Genomic DNA, 18450 nt, shown 5'->3' with positions numbered 1-18450 from the left:
ACCGCTGTCACCAGTTTTGTTACGTCCGGGGGTGCAGTTGCGGCGTAAATTTTACGAAATTTAAATCGCGACCTACGAACTCGAACTGCGGGGCGGACTACGTCGTATTTCGGAATTACTCCGGGGATACCCACGACGACAGGTATTTCCTTTATGGTCACGGTTGCGTTTTGGGAGAAAGGGAGCGTTTCGTATAGGTTCGATTACTGACGAATCAGTCCATGTATCCGCGGAATCGTTCGAGTGAATCGTTGACGGAGTGGAAAATAGTGATTACTGTATTACCATCCGAGTCGATACGGTAGGGTTCTTCACCACGGCGGTACAGAAGGTAAGCTCGTTGGCAATGATAACAAGGGTGGTCGATGTCACGTGTTTTCGACAGTCGGTAAAAATTGCAGACTGAGCAAACGACTCCGGTCGGTACGTCGCCGATAACGAGGAGATGCTTAGCGCAAGTTAACCACTCAGATTGCACGCCAATAGGTAAACGCATATGGCAATCCGTACAGAGAGCGGCACTTGTTTCCTTATTAATAAAACCGATTATCCGTTGGCAATACGGGAGGTTATTTAGGGTTTCTTCAGTAGTTTCTTCCTCGGAATCATCCTCGGGGAGAAGCAAAGTGGTGGGGATGTCCAAGTGTGACGGTATTATTGGACACATAGGAGTTGATTGTTTAAACTAATGTTAGTTAAAATAAATAATTGCCATGAGGTCGATTTGAATGTTCTAACACGTTCACGAAGTTTCTAGATATTCTGGAAAGATTTAGAATTTTCCAAAGGGTTGACTGTAGGATACCTACTGCAGTTTTATGAGGGCCATAAACTGACCCTTGATAAAAAAAAGGTTTCGCACGATTTCTCTTTTTGGGAGATGAGAAAATTTAAGACGCGCAGAGAATATTCTGGAAACCACGTGGTAAGCTAATATTTCTAAAATTGCAAGAGAATTTATTAGTTATTATTGTTAAGTGATTCAAAAATGCGTAGACGTAGTTTCCGAAATAGATTCTTGTATTTCGCGGGTTCCCGGGCAGAAGGAAGGCTCGTGTTGTAAAGAAATATCTTGAGCACCTACCTTATTTAATTTCCAAGGAATGGACAACGACTGGATGGCGATGATCCGGGGTACCCGCGTTGTAGAGGGTGTACAGGATGCCAGACCTTTCTGCAGATACCTTGTACGGCGTGGATCGTTGTCCGGGATGTCGTTCAATGGCACCTTGGAATTCTTGATTTCGATCGCGTGCAATTGCGTAGGCCACTCCCGTAATTTAACGTCCGCGTGATTATTATTATTATTATTAATGCTAAAAGGCACGGAGTCGCCGAACAATCTATCGTATTCCGCGTCGTTATGATAGTCGATTCCAATGAAATTAGAGAGACCACGTGTTGATTCAGTGCGATGTAGTCGTGCTGTTATACGCCGTAGTTGATTCTTTCTTCCTGCACGGCGTGTTTTAGGCATTATAAAATTTAAACATTCTGAACGTCGTTTCGCTTCTGCAATAACTAACGTGCGGCGGTCCTCACTGTTCGTTGTTGCTTTCGGCGAGAGATTATGAGCGGTTCGTCCTCTCTGAATAATCACTACGAGGTTCAGGAAATATTTCTATGTTATAGAATAGTAATTTGTTAGGAATGAATTACTTGACGCGTGTTTTAGGCATTGTAAAATTTAAACGTTCTGAACGTCGTTTCGCTTCTGCAATAATTAACGTGCGGCGGTCCTCACTGTTTGTTGTTGCTTTCGGCGAGAGATTATGAGCGGTTCGTCCTCTCTGAATAATCACTACGAGGTTCAGAAAATATTTCTATGTTATAGAATAATAATTTGTTAGGAATGGATTATTCGGCATGTGCAGGCGAGAGAATTCGAGATGCGTTTTAGAAATAATATAGGCTTGGAGATACACGAGGTTGGAACTAATTTAGAATGAATTTAGAATATATATATATAACACTTTTATTCTAGTATAACACTACGAGTAATACAAAATATCTAAGTTAAATTTTAGAGTTAGAATCTTAGAGTTAAAGTTAGAATTAGAGTCTTAGAATTAGAATTAGAATCTTAGAGTTAGAATTTGAATTTTAGAATTCGGAGAGAGTCTTAAAAGTGACTGCTCTGCTTGACGGCGCGATTAGAACTGAGCTCCTCTGGGCTCGCTCTGAGGTCCTTCGGTTTTCGGCAGCTCGGTTGCGGCGGCCGAGAGTGGGGGAACTCTCTAGAGTAGGGAGTTGCTGTGGTAGGGAAGTTCCCAGGTGCTGCGGAGCGCCGCGCTCAGGCACTAGGCGGAGTTAGATGTCATGGCCGGCATTGGCGCGCATTTCAAACGGTGTTATAAGAACTTAGAATTATTTTGCATAGGAGTGAAAAATTTAAGTAGCCGGACGTGACAACGCGTGATGAATTACGATGCCAGATTACGAACGATGGGCGACAACGCGGAGATGCGTAGACACGGTACGATACTGCCGACTACTATACGCGCGATTGTTTGCGGCCCCTCGAATTGCGGTAAAACTAACGTGTTGATTAGTTTGATAGAAAGCCCGCACGGCGTCCGCTTTGAAAACGTGTACGTGTACTCAAAGTCGCTGCAACAGCCAAAATATCAGTATCTGGAGAATTTGTTGACGTCGATCGATGAAATCGGCTATTTTACATTCTCCAATAACAGTGACCTCATTCCACCGAGCGAAGCATGTCCAAACGCGATTTTCGTTTTCGATGACGTGGCGTGCGACAAACAAAATACGATAAGAGAATACTTTTCAATGGGACGCCACTCGAACGTCGACTGCTTCTATCTCAGTCAAACATATGCAAGAATACCGAAACATCTTATACGCGACAACGCAAACCTACTAATCTTGTTTAAACAGGATGGTACCAACTTGAAACATGTGTACAACGATCACGTGAATACCGACATATCATACGAGGATTTCAGTGAATTATGTCGTACTTGTTGGCAGCAAAAGTATGGATTTCTAGTGATAGATAAGGATAGCTCGCTTACGAACGGCCGATACAGAAACGGATTTAACGTGTTCGCGATACCACAAAACAATTAGTCGTTGCCGATGTTCTGTTGAGAGAGGTGAAACACAAGCGTTCGACACTCTGTCAACATGGCTGAGAGCAATAATATTCGCGAGCGTGAAGAGATAGCGAAGAAGATTGCAAAAATGAGTGAATCAATCCGCAACAAACATCGCGCTTTGGAGACCGGTAAGATCGATGACGATATCGCAGTCAAGACCCATTTTAGACCTATTATTGAGCTACAAAAGATTGTCGACAACTCGATCGCGGTGAAAAACGGGCCGGAAAGTACCGCAAAGATTAAAATCTTACCCATCAAGCGGTACAAGGAGGAGGAGGAGGAGGAGGAAGAGGAGAAGGATGTTGCGACATCGAAAAAGAGGAAACGGTCAAACCCGAGTCGCTCATCGACACCGCGTACATCGGATGCTTTATTGGATGAACCGAAGATAATCTCTACACCGTTCGCGATAACAAGAATCGTACAACCTATGATACCCGAAACACTTGCAAACGAAAAAGTTTTCGAAACATCGTTTGTTCGAAACACATTACAAACGCTGGAAGGTCAAGAAATGTTGCGAAAGCACTTGGGACCACTGGGACAAGAGTACATGAGTACTCTCCTCGGTGGCGACAAAGAAAGGAAAATCGATCACGTGTACGATGTCTATTTCGACAAGGATGAAATGCGTCTCGGTAACAAACGATTCGATATTGACAAATATAACTCTATAATTATAGACAAAGTGAGGTACATTGGTACACCAGGATTATACGAGTTGATTTTCAAGAGAATTCCCGATGATGACATTTATACAGAGGATGATATGCATAAATACAAGAGCATATTATTGGCGACGAACGCGCATAAACGCAATTATGACACACAAGGCCAAGTACGAACCAGCAGGGGATACAAGTACAAACATATAATCGCACCATTGATATCGATTGAAAAGAAAAAATCTGGAAAGGGAGTATTCATGCCTCACGCGATGACGCTAACCGACAATAAGATCGATTATATACACTGGGATGACCCCAACGAGCTAGTGGATCGGGTACGATTGCTCGATGCTTCGCGCCGAGCTGGCTACAACGCTCACGACAACGAGATCCTGTCGATCATCGAGGAACTTCGCGAAGCAGGCATTATTATAAATTAAACGGGGTCTCGGCAAAACTAATCAGTCGATCGGCGTCGTTCGCATCGAAAAATGTCTATCAACAAATTTGGATTATTCGAACCATGAAATGATGCAAAGCGGTTCTTGGAATAGATTGGTGAAAAGTTATGTGCACGAAAACGCTCTGTGTCGCGTCGTTACGGACTATGACCCAAGGTCGCGGAAGATTCGTGTAACGCAACCTGCGGCTGACACCGATGCCGTACATAACATCAACAAACTGTATGTGGAATCCTGCATTAAAAGATTGATAAATCAACAGAAAGAATCAGATGAGAAGCTGACTTCGTTCGAGAATGATGTGCGGTCAATACAGATTGTGATAAACGAACTTCAACGCGCGGCTAACGCTAACGCTAACGCTAACTCAGAAACGGCTATCAACCTGAATGAGCAGCAGGGTTAGAAGCGGCTATCGAACGGTTATCGAACATCTACGAAGGGTTATCGAACGGCTACGAACAATTATCGAACAGCTACGAAGGATTATCGAACTACTATCTAACTACAATGAGTGTTGTAGTGAACGGCCTAGCAACAACTGCGAACGAGGCTATGAACGGCCTAGCAACAGCGAACGAGGCTATCAACAACTCAAGTAGGGCTGCGAACGAGGCTACGAACAAGTCTTTAAAGGCTACATGCAAGGCTACAAACAACTCAAGCAGGGCTGCGAAAGGGTCAGGAACGGCTCAGGAACGGGTCAGGAACGGCTACGAACGGCTCAAGAACGGGTCAAGAACGGCTACGAACGAGTCAGGAACGGCTCAAGAACGGCTATTGAAGAACGACAAACGAAAATGAATCATAAAACGAGCGACAAACGGCGATCGAGAAAAACCGACGAAGCGAAGAAACTACATAGTTTGGAGAAACGGCAGTTGGTGAACGAATTGCACGCGCCGGCAAGAAAAATTTTCCCCGAAGACACGTCATAGTGCGGGGATACGATAACCTGTGGCAAGCTGACATCGTCGAGATGCGTCTGTACTCACGTTTCAACAGAGGTTACCACTACATACTCACCGTCATCGATGTGTTGAGCAAGCATGCGTGGGCCATTCCACTCAAGAGTAAAGGTGGAAGCGAGACGCTAACGCTATCGCCGAGATAATTCGAGATAGCAAGAGATGCCCGAGAAACATGCAAACCGATATGGGGAAAGAATTTTATAATGACGACGTGCAACGGCTTATACGGAAACATAACATCAATCACTATTTTACATATTCGGTATTGAAGGCATCGGTCGTCGAGCGATTCAATCGCAGGCTGAAGAACGACATATGAAAGATGTTTACGCTGGACGGAACTTACAAGTGGATCGACGCGTTGGCGGAACTCGTATCGGATTACAACGCGCGCAAGCATCGATCGGCATGCGACCCGCCGACGTCACCCCCGCGATCGCTGATAAACTTTTAAAAACAGTATATAGTAACATAAAGATTGCCGCTCCGGCAAAGTAGGTGACTCGGTACGCGTTAGCAAGTACAAGAAACTTTTTGAGAAGGGTTACACACCAAATTGGACAACCGAAGTGTTAAAAATTATTCAGTGCACCGTACTAATCCTGAAACCTATCTACTCGAGGACTATCGCAAAACATCTGTCGCTGGAGCGTCTTACGTTCACGAGCTGCATAGCGCGAATTATCCAAACGTATATCTCGTGGAGAAAGTACTGCGCAGGAGGGGTGATGATGTTTACGTGAAATGGCTGGGATTTGACGATTCACACAATTCTTGGATACATAAGGACAATGTGATTTAATTCAGACTATTTACTTTAAAAAATATATAATGTGTACAACGTATAAAATATATAAAATATACATGAAATATATGTGTACAACGTATAAAATATATAAAATATACATGAAATATATGTGTACAACGTATAAAATATATAAAATATACATGAAATATATGTGTACAACGTATAAAATATATAAAATATACATGAAATATATGTGTACAACGTATAAAATATATAAAATATACATGAAATATATGAAATACAAAATCTTTATTAATACATCCTTTCCTTTAATCGTTACAATATATGAAATACATACACATATGTTACATAACATTATATCGCACATACATTATATTACTATATATTTTATAAGGGTATCTGGTAATGTCCCCATGGTAATGTATCAGTGGTTTCAGGCATACTTGACGACGACCGTATATCATAATATACCGCTTGTCGTCGTACGGACTTAGAGCAATTTTCGTCTCGCGAATGGTGTATACTTCATGCAATTTCGATCTAATACATGACTGCTGACGTGTCATTTCAATCTCGTCATTCAGGCACCGCGTATAATCGCCGAATGTTATCGTTCTCCCGACAACATTACTTTTGACACCTTTTGCTTTTTTAGTGTCCTTCTTGCCATCCACTCGCAAAGCGTACATTTTTGTTCCAAGCCCTACAAATTCCGTCATTATCGCGCCATTATTTTCATCCTTCATTAGATCCGGTATCTTTTTATTCACGAGCGGTATATCATACGCATTGTCAATTGGATAATCGCTCGTATCGAATCTAGCGATATCGCGTTTCATATTCTCATATACATCTTCGCATTTAATATAGTATATTAAACTATCTGTGTCGGTGTACATTACCCGGCATCTGTCACGATAGAGTGGTGACATGTACTCGTGATGAAATTCATACAAACATGTTTTAGAGATGTCGAGTATGCACATACTGACATAGATTGGTTTGTACAATTTTATTCAAGTATACGTAATTCAAGTATACGTAATTCAATGGCGATTAGGTTTTCAGCAAAGACGCTCCTGCTATGGAAATTTGGTTTCGCGATCATCGCCTCCGCACCGTATCGTCCGTTCCACTTTGTCAATAATTTTACATCCACATGATTTCGAAAGTTTTCCATAGTTTTACCGAATACCGCGTTGTTCATCAGTTTATACAAATTTTTCTCAAAATCATTTTTCGCTTGTGTTCTAAATTTAGTTCGATGTAATCGCGGAGCCATGCGGATTGAGTAAATTGTAATACGCGATGTATCTTTACGATACGAAGACTGTGACGTGTACACTGCTACAGGTTGCGATAATGTATGACGTAACGCTTCTTGTCATATAGCGTTGCGAGTAACTTATCTTCCCGCTTACCGGGTGGTTTATTGGGCGTCGGGCAAAACGGTAGGTCAGCGTGCGTGTCGTGAAGATGTTGTGGATATTCTAAATCTACTTCGAGGATATAGCCTGTAGGTGAATCGAGCGCGATAGATATATCAAAATTAGATACGTCGTCGACCCATCGAAAATCGGCATATGGCAATGGTTGACACATTGCCCATCCGTACAAATTATTTACATCTAAATACATTAAATATGATGATGGTTTCGATGAGTCGTACGACTGCATGTACTTGTTATTAGCATGCGCGTATCTGTTGGAACATTGACTTAGACCGCCGCGTATACCCCGTTCAATAAACATGACCATGTCGATATCGGTAAGCAGTTCGAAATTTACGCGTGTATGTTTTAACATGGCGTCCCGCGTAAAACCGGGAAGAGTATAATAATACGCAGGGTCGAGTCCGTAACTCGCGATGCAAGTGTCGCGAAAGTTTTCAAATATATCTGCCAACAACAAGACATCAGTTCTTAAGTACAGATCGCTGTATTCACCCAAGGTTCGAATGGAGAACTGCTGCCACACGTTGACGGCGTGTGCGTAGTTGCTCTCGGATACAGTGTCACCGATTAAAGAACTGTAAAACGATTCACGTGGTAATAAACGCGTGTCCTGCAGCCTGTCCACGCAGTCAATGTACTCATACGGAAAGACACCTTTTCGCGTCAATAATTCGAAATTGTGAGCGGATAATGTGGAAAAATTGGAACGTAAAATTTTTAACTTATCCTTATTCAAAAAAGATGCCAATTTGTCAAGACTAGCACTGAGAAATTTGTATGAATCGATGAAATGTAATTTTACACAAGTTTTCCGATCTTTGTCCTCGGTACTATTGACAGTCTTCATAAATGAAATGTATTTTTCTTTTGTTATTGGAAGCACATCTACGCATCCTTCGTACGCGGTAGCTATTTCTTTTATGATAAAATGTGCGTAATAGCCGGATAGATTATGGAAAACTACAGGAATGACATAAGAGTCTTTGTAATTTATATTACAGTTTGAGTGTGCGGGACCCCTGTATCGCCCGGTCAGATGACAATGATCGCGTACGCGTGTATCATCCGGCGCAAACGGTTTTTCGCAAATGTGACATTGCGTGGCGTTATGAAATTTTTCCCGTTCATCTTGCGTTAATTTTGTCATGGGGCATAATCAGACAAAATACCCTTTACGCGATGCGCTAAATTTTTAAGTTCTTCGGTGAACCATGAAACGCAATCGATGCTACGGCGAGAATTATACGCGGATAGCGAGTTGTCGTACGAACATTGCACGTAGTACCCAACGCTAAATACCTCGTGATGTTGATCGTATGACACGTGTTCTGGTGTCTTCCTCAGTACACATTCCAAGTCGGCGTACACCACGAAGGGAAGTCGCTCCTTTCTGTTGTAGTTGTCGAAGCCGAGCTACTTGTCTTTATCGCTTGGTAATCGGATAGCGCAGTCGTTCATTTCTCGACAGTCTACCGTATGTGACTGCAACTTGTCCTCCGATCCGAAATAGTGCAAGCATCTGTGAAAAAAAAAAAAATAAATAAATAAATTTATATTTACAATTATTTTATATAATTTTATTGCAATAAATATACATACCGATCGCAGATTTGTTTCTTGTGACCATGTTTGCTCAGTTGCGTGCTGACAAGCCGGGATGAATTTTTGATGCATGCGAAATGTCCAACGTTGTCATCCTCCTCCACGTATAGCAAATTCACATGTTTTTCTCTTTTCCGATCGGCGAGTTGTATCGGAAGAATAGATAGTTCTTTTTTCCTCTCGATGCCGTAGACGTTGATTGAGATATTGTTTATATGTTCAAACTTTTTTATTTGGTTCAGCGTCATCGGAAACTCAATGTTTTGTAAATTTAGCACTGTCGTGTAATGAGGATATGAAAATTCCCGTGTCACATTTCTTTCGGCGGGGTACAGAGCGGCCACCACTGACCACGCGAAACATGCATTGTCTTTAGACTGCACGTTCACCACTGCTCTCTTTGTCATAATTTCTCGTGGCAAATTTAAATAACACCCCGCACGCATAGGATTGCACTTGTTGACGTTGACCGTAAGATCGAGGATTCGTGACAATGCCCATCCGCTATCACGTTCCTGAAACTCTTCGAGAGACGCCAAAGTGGATTCGATGACATGCCGCTCATACCACTCGTGTAAATCGGACGTGCGAAAGAGTTCATAGTTTTTTATATTGACGCTTTTGTTGGCGCGTTTATCACCGGACACAAACTCACCGTTGAACACGGTATTTATTTTTGCACAGTTGTGTATTTTTATAACATCTTGCACTTGCTCGAGTACTATACTACTAGCATCTTCCAAAAATTGTCGCGGTTCGATATAGTCTGTGTTAATCACCGCACCTGTCAGTGTCCGATTTTCGAACGCGATATCGATCTCTCGCCAAACGAGTCTTCCCGTGTTATTATCGCCACTGTAATTACCACCACTGGTTATAAACTGTCTCTGCAATCGAGTCTTTGCACCCTCGAGTCGCGCGATTCTAGCAACCAAAGATTGTCTATATCCAATCGAGAGTCGCGGACGCTTGACTGCGTTCTTCGAGCAGTTTGATAAATTCCTCGCAGCGCAGCGCCCATTCAAAATATTCGCCCAAAGTGGTGACTTGGCGGGACCGCTCCAACAGGTCGCGTTCATTCTGCTCGATGTTTTCCATTATTTCTTTTATTCACTATTATACCACTAGCACTTCTAATACAAGAAAGTAATCACTAAACTTTTTTCACCGCTGCATCTATGCGCTTTCAAATCGTACTATGGTTTGACGCGCTCTCATCCTCCTTATATATTTCACCTAATTCTATCTCCTTTTCTAACATTTGGCGCATCTCAAAAGATAGTTTCCCGAGATATCGGTTTTATGGATAGAGGAGTAAAGACACAAGCTGCCGAACGTTGGCGCCGATACGTTGCATTCTTCCTTAAAAAATATTAAGGAAAATGTTTCGCTCTCGTTTACGACCGATTTTCTGCTAGGGTACAAAACTGCCGAACGTTGGCGCCGATACGTTGCATTCTTCCTTAAAAAATATTAAGAAAAATGTTTCACTCTCGTTTACGACCGATTTTCCACGAGGGTACAAAGCTGCCGAACGTCAATGCTTTTACATTTGCACCTATAAATAACGTTTGACATGTTCGTCGCAGCGTCGGCCCTAAAATCTTCATTCCTTTCCATAATATCCTAATGATTTTATGGACATTTAATAGACATTTTGTCCATAAAATGAAAAAAAAAATAGTTTTATGGATTCTAGAACGCTTCGTTGACAAGTTCGAGCAGCCGGACATCGGCGCTTCCGTAATAAAATTATATTAACGAGGGCACAAAATTGTCAATCATCGGCGCTTGTTCTATACCTTTTTTGGGAAAATGTCTAAGAACCCTCATAAAAAAGTCGTAAAGATACCATCTACAAATATTGCACTCAGAAAACTCCCCCTCCTTTGTCGAAACATCCCCCTCCACCCGCGTGCCACTGTACCATCGAGATACCCCCGCCCCGCGTGACGTCATACCCCTCGCCATGGAGAACCCCCCGCGCCCCGCACCCCCCCTCAGAGGACCTGAGTTAGAATCGGCATAGTATCTCTACTTATGTATTAAGATTATTATAAATAGGTCATTTAATTGGTCTATATATTAAACTCATTATTTTATGTGTACTCTAATAATACTGCGTTCTCTGCGTTTACAGACACATATTTATAATATCATAAATAATAATAATAATTATATATAATATATAAACGAATTATTTATTATGATAAATAAATATTTGGCATATTTTTATCGTTAGTTATGCATATATCTCTTTATATATTTAAAATTAATAAAATGATCGTAATATAAATAAAATATTTTTATAGAGAAATATTTTTAGAAATATTTTTACTTTTTAAAGATTTATACATTTTTTCAAATTTTCTTTAATCTAATAATGTTAGAATATACACACTTTTCATAGCTTTGCTGCTGCACTAGCGGCACCGATCAAAAGTGTGTCTTTCTTTAGGCCTCGTAACGAACCTGACAATTTCTCTAAACTTCGGGAAAAAAAAAATTTTTTTTACAAGGCGCATTGGACGAAAAGCTCGAACACGGAGCAACTTTTTTTCGATGTAGATTCACCATACCAAAGGAGATCAAAATCGGTGAAGAGTCAACCGCGACCTCCCCTTGTAAGTGCATGAAATTTCGAAATTTGAACGGCCGCCATTTTGAATGAGGGGGTCGTAGCGACTTAAAATTTTAAGGGTGTGTTTGTTATGAAAAGACCTTTCAAACGAGCCCCCACTCGACCCTTAATCCAATTTAAAATTTTAAACCCCCCTCTTATCCCCGCGTGCCAGGTGGCGGGGGATGATCGGTATCCATGTCATAGGGTAGCTTTTTTGATAAATCAAAATACGTGTTTTACCGTTTTTTGATATTTTCATTTTTACAAAAATTATTTAGGGGTTTCCACACTTTTGACAAACCCTGTATAATTAATATATATATATATATATATATTAATTATATAAATAGCACTATCCCTAGTAGTAAAGTGCATTGGCTTTATATTTGCTAAACATTGGTTATATTGGGAGTACATTGGCCAACATTTCCCAATATAATGTGAATATTGGTCACAGAACAAATGCAAATGTACTGCCAATATGTCGCGCTCCAGTAATTACACGATATTGCATTTACATTGGAAATCCATTGGCCGACATTTCCCAATATAATATAAATATTGATTATAGAAAAAATACAAATGTACTGCCAACGTTATGCACCAATAATTACACGATACTGCATTTACATTGGAAATGCATTGGCCGACATTTCCCAATATAATATAAATATTGATTATAGAAAAAAATACAAACTGTACTGCCAATGTTACGTGCCAATAATAACACGATATTGCATTTACATTGGAAATGCATTGGCCGACATTTCCCAATATAATATAAATTCCCAATATAATATTGATTATAGAAAAAAAAAATGTACTGCCAATGTTACGCGAAGTTTATTATTTGATAGAAATTATAAAAAAAATTTTCCTTTTTTATAGACACTCTCGCTAATGCTGAAAAAAAGCTCAAAGAGCAGAGGATACATCTCACTTAAGTAGTGACTCAGATTCACAGACATTTCCATCATCAAAAAGACAAAAATAACCTTTTAAGGGGATCCTAAAGCGTCTGGCTTACCGACCAAACGGTTATATTTTTCTATATCGAGAACTTTTTATTGGTTTAACAGAATAAAAAAAGCTTTTCCAGGATTAAAGTGAATATAATAATCTAGGGCGAAGTGATCCGAATTTAATGTAAAATGACAAAAAATTAGAAAATTCAAGTTTTTTTATTAGCTTCTCGTGACAGCTCACAACAATACTTACTTAATATAAAAGTTTTGCAATTTGTACATTCGAAATAAGAGAACTTTGCCCTAAGGATTGCATGAAGGAGTATCAGTGAACTTGCAGAAATGAGTTTAGAAGTCTAATAAAAAAGATTTCGATATAGAAATATTTCATTTATATGTGTGTGTGCGAGATGAGGCTGAGGAATAAAACAGAGCAAAAAATTAGTTGCGTGATATCGCGATAGAGAGAGCTGTAATCGGTGTAGTTGACAAGGACAGACAGTCATATTATCTTCGTCTCTTTCATGCAGAGTTATATACATGTATAAGGTAATATACATGTATACATCACACACTAATATTACTGCTGCGTGTCTTCTTTCTCTTTCTCACGCACGCACGCACACACGCACGCACTATCCACGCACGCACGCACCACGCACGCACGCACGCACGCATGCACACACGCACACACGCACGCACAATCTCTCTCTCGAAAATCACTCGCTTATTTTGAACGAACATTTTGAGAGAGAGAGACAGACAGAAAGAGAGAGAGACAGACAGAAAGAGAGAGAGAGAGAGAGAGAGAGAGAGAGAGAGAGATATTTGTAAACTTGATATTTATTATTTATAATGTGGGCATGTATCAGAGAGAAAGATTTATTTTTTAATCAATTTTATTATAAATGCATACATTTTTATTATAAAATGTCTACGCGTTCACATCATTCTTTTTTTAGAGATTTATTTTTTTATTTTTTTTAAGCGCTTTCTAAAATCTTGTACAAGGCATTCTTATAATAAGAATGTAAGAGGGTAATCGTCATTGCTATGATTGACTCGAAAAATAGGGTAAAAAATGTTGAATTACATGCGATTATATTTTTATATATTTCTTTTAACTTTTATATAGTTGTATATAAAAAGTAAAAGAAATATGTAGAAAATATAATCGCATGTAATTCAACATTTTTTACTCCTTTTTTTCGAGTCAATTATAGCGATGACGATTACCCTCTTACATTCTTATAAGAATGCCTTGTACAAGATTTGTACAAGATTTAGAAATAACGTAGAAATCCTGGCGGAGCGGGCACGTATCCTGGTGCTGCCACCGGAGCGGGCATGTATCCTGGTGCTGCCGGCGGTGCGGGCACGTATCCTGGTGCTACCGGCGGTGCGAGCATGTAGGCTGATGCCGGCGGTGCGGGCACATATCCTGGTGCTACCAGCGGTGCGGGTATATACGCTGCTGCTGAAGGTGCGTGTACGTATCCCGGTGCAACGGGCGAAATATACGTACGGCGCCGCTCGACGTATCTCCGCTGCCGCGCTCGTTCCTTACTCACTGCCTTGCGTACAGCATTATTAATCCGCTGCAAGAAAAGAATAATATTTTAAAATTTATATATATTTTGGTCTATTTGTGTACGTTTCGGTCCTGATATTTTATTGTAACAAACACACGCACGCAATTGACACAATGTATCAGAATGTACATATATTATATATATATATATATATATGTGTGTGTATACATATATGCGTGCCTTTTTATATGAGTATGTATGTACGCGAGTGTATTCGGCAAAATATAATATAGAATTAATAATTACATATGTGTATATATAATTATATAGCCCTTTTGATGCTTATAAAACTTATATCTGTATTTAATAATAATATTACTATTGCGAGACTGTTTGTTAAAATAATATATGCTTATTACATATTTTCTTAAATATTTTTATACTTTAGTATTTAATTAATTTAATACTTATCAAGTTTTATTTTAACGTTTCAATCCTGCAATTGACTTAATGCTAGTGTTAGTATTAAAGATAATATAATTCTTAGAATTATCTTAATTTAACATAACAGAATTGATTCTCTTAATATATATATATATATATATATATATATATATATATTTACTATTAAATATTGTTAAAAAGGAAACGTGGAACGTAAATGTTCCTTAAGCGGTTTTGGATTTCCCGCGCGAGAGAGAGAGTTTCGAGATCTCAGGAGAGAATCGTACAGCTGTGCATTATTGCGGCGGCGCTGATATACGTGCAGTGACAGGGCGCTACTGGCTGTCTCTTTAAATCTGTTTACGTGCAGCGTTGTGTTTACGTTTGATAATTGTCTAAGATAATTAATTTCGTATGCTGCAGGTGCGCGTTGGGTGAATGAAATTATTATATCTAAGTGATAAGACAATCGTGCGCGTTGCCAGTGGTTCGGGAAGAAGAAAAGAAAATTTTGCGTGACGAGCGGCGGTGGATGTCAAGTGGAGTCGACGGTCGTAACACCCCCCTCGTTAAGTTGAGAGCAGCGGTCTTTAGACGATGCGACGGTGAGCCTGTTGAACCCAGCTTGCATCGGGGAAGTACATTTGTTTATTCTTGTCTCCAGATGCCGGTAAGCAGTTTTGAGGTTAAGTATTTCCTTTGACAGATCAAAATGTTCCTTGTGTAAATGTTGTGTACGTTGAAGTACTTCTATGTGGCTTTTACAGTTGCTGTGAGAGGATACTTCTGGAGCTTCTGCATCGTAAGAGTCCATAATTATATGTCCAGGGTGTGTTCTGGCGTGTATGCTATTATTTGGCTGCTGCGATACATGTGAGTGATGCTTGTTCTTGTATAATTTTTGTACAAGCATGTATATAAGTAATACAGCAGTGCATATTATTGTTTTTTGCAGGGTGATCCTGAGTATGTATGCTGGAGTCGATTCTTCATTTGATTCATCGTCTTTGGCAGTATTTTCTTCTGTATCGAGGATGGAATTTGCTGTAGCAATGCTGTTGTCGTCAAGATTTCTGCCCCATGGCATTGCAATGAGATTAATAGGTTCTGGTGCTGTTTTATATTTTTCTGGCTTCGGTGTGGGTATATGCCATTGGCTTTTTATTTTATACATGGCAGTAGTGAGAGGATCGCATGTGATTTCGGTTCCTCTGTTTGTAATGGTACGCGTCTTTGGTTGCAGGTACATTGGTTTGTCATCCACTATTACTGGGAGTTCCATGAAACAATTTCTTGCGATTCTCATTCGTGCTGGTACAGGAGTGCAGCGGAAAAGTTGTGCAGCCTCTCCTCTTATGTGTGTCGAGTATCCAGGCATGCCCATAAGTGTGTATGCGAGTAGTGATGGGTCCTGTTGTGCCATAATTATTGAAGTACGTAATTCCATTTCCTTTTTATTACATTTTTGCATATTAAGAGATATATAAATGTTTCTAATATCTAGATTATTGTTAGTAATTACATTGACATGACCGTTTATATTAGAAAAAGCGAGGAATCTTATTTTATTAATATATTTTTGATTTTTCACGATATCGTCGCTTATTTCTTGTACAACGAGTCGTGGATGCTCCGTTTGAAGTACGGTGGCATTACATGTAGAATGCTGAGTGTGAATGAAGAGGAGTATCCTCGTATTACTATGCGTGAGTGCATAAGCAGTCGGATGTCCCGTGGATTGCATCTTTTTGGCAATGCCTCTATAAACTACGGAGTGTGGCAAATTCTCACATCCGTTAAAAAATACTGGGGACCAATAATTTTGATATCCCTCTTCATCTATACACTCGAGGTGATTATAATTATACGTAGTGCCTATAGGCAGCAAAAGCTTATTAGTAAGTAAATCTATTTTTACTGAAGAGTGCTTAAAAACTATATGAATGTAAATATTTACATTTTCTTTTGTTTTCAGGTCTTCTGACGACGGAATATCGTTTCTATTATTATTATTTAAAGGAATTAAACGTGTATTCACGTCGTTTACAGAGAGACCATGGAAAGTAAAATTTTCGAACTGAAATCTTTTATATGCGTGTATATATGCGCATGAAGTTAAACTTATAGGTATGTAATGTCGCTTATTTCTTACTGTATTTTTATAATTAATATCTTTATAATCTGAATTGTTTATAATATATTCAATTTCAATTCTGCAGGTCAATACATCTATCGTAGTGACTCTGGGGTGATGCAGCAGTTCCATATATACATCGCGGTATAGAAGATCTCCTTCATTTATATGACAAGTATTGTCATCGAGCAATGACACTGTGGTGCCATTGTCATACGGTGTTTCGCAGTCGTATCCTATTAGAGCGTTGCTGAAACGACCCAGGAGGATGAAATAAATTAGAGGAAACATCTGTAACAGAGAAGGCATCATCCTGGTTCGCTAAGCTTTTCTGATCCTATTCGTGTGTACAACTTTCATCGTATTTCCTATCTGTATTTTTACATTTCCATTTTCGAAAACTTCTATTATGCGGTACGGACCGAGATATTATTTACTAAATTTGTTACATTTTTGTTCATTTGTTAAGAATACGTAGTCGTCTACTTTAAATTTTACAATATTAGTATGTTGATCATAACGAATTTTAGATTTTTCTTTTGCTTTTATTAAATTGTTTCTGGCGGATTCTTGTAAATCGCGAGTTTTTTCATATAGATTAGCTAAATATGAATTATATGTTTCTAATTTCTGTTTCGTAATTATTTTGTTCGTCAACGGTTTCGACAAATCTGACAATTTTCTCTTGTTGTTTGTCAGGTGGTTTTGCAGGTGGACGTTCTCGTGGAACGGTGAAGATATCATCTGAGGTGTCGGATTCTTCTGTTACATCGTCGTGATGCTGTGTATAGAGGCTGCTCGTTGGCATCTTTAATGGCGGTTCGAGAGCTTCTTCGTCGGTGTCGTCGTCGGAATTTTCGAACATTCTAGTCTCGAATAGGATTCGAGGTCGTTTTTCAACAGGATACGAGGAAAGATAAGTAATATTATTTATCGGATTTCGAGATAATGCATCTGCATTTTTGTTAGAGGTTCCTGTTTTGTATATCACTGTGTAGTCATATTCTTCTAATTTCAGACGCCATCTCATGAGTCGAGATGTGGGATCCTTGACCTTGTGTATCCCTGTGAGTGGTTTATGGTCCGTTACGAGAGTAAATCTGTGACCGTAAAGGTATGGTCTAAAGTGAGCTACGCAATATACGATAGCGAAAAGTTCTTTTTCAATAGTTGAATAATTTTTTTCAGCGACGTTAAGTACTCTGGAGGCATATGCGATGGGTAAATCTTGCCCTATTTGTCCTTGGCTTAATACACCAGCTATTGCGTAATCGGATGCGTCTGTCTGTGGTGAGTCCAAAATCTCTATTAAAATCGGGGAACTGTATTATCGGTTCCTTACATAATGATTCGCATAGAGTGTCGAAAGCGTTTTGCATTTCGGTTTTCCATATAAATTTTATATCCTTTTTCAGAAGATCTGATAATGGCTTGGTGATCCGCGAAAAATCAGGGATGAAACGGCGGTAGTATCCTGCTAAACCGAGGAATTGTCGCACGTTTTTCGTGTTGCGTGGGACTGGAAAATTCTTGACAGAATTTATTTTCTGAGGATCTGAACGAACTCCATCATCGGTGATAATGTGTCCGAGATAAGCGACTTCGTGTCGTAAAAATTCGCACTTGTCTGGTTGTAAGGTTAAATTTGCGGCTCTGAGTCTTTGCATTAGTTTTTCCATTTTGATATCGTGCTCGCGTAATGAAC

Source organism: Prenolepis imparis, unplaced genomic scaffold (genome assembly GCF_030444845.1).
Source record: "Prenolepis imparis isolate NDT839.2.m4 unplaced genomic scaffold, iyPreImpa1.0 SCAF_8, whole genome shotgun sequence".
Taxonomy (NCBI): domain Eukaryota; kingdom Metazoa; phylum Arthropoda; class Insecta; order Hymenoptera; family Formicidae; genus Prenolepis; species Prenolepis imparis.
Note: the sequence above shows the minus strand (reverse complement) of the source record.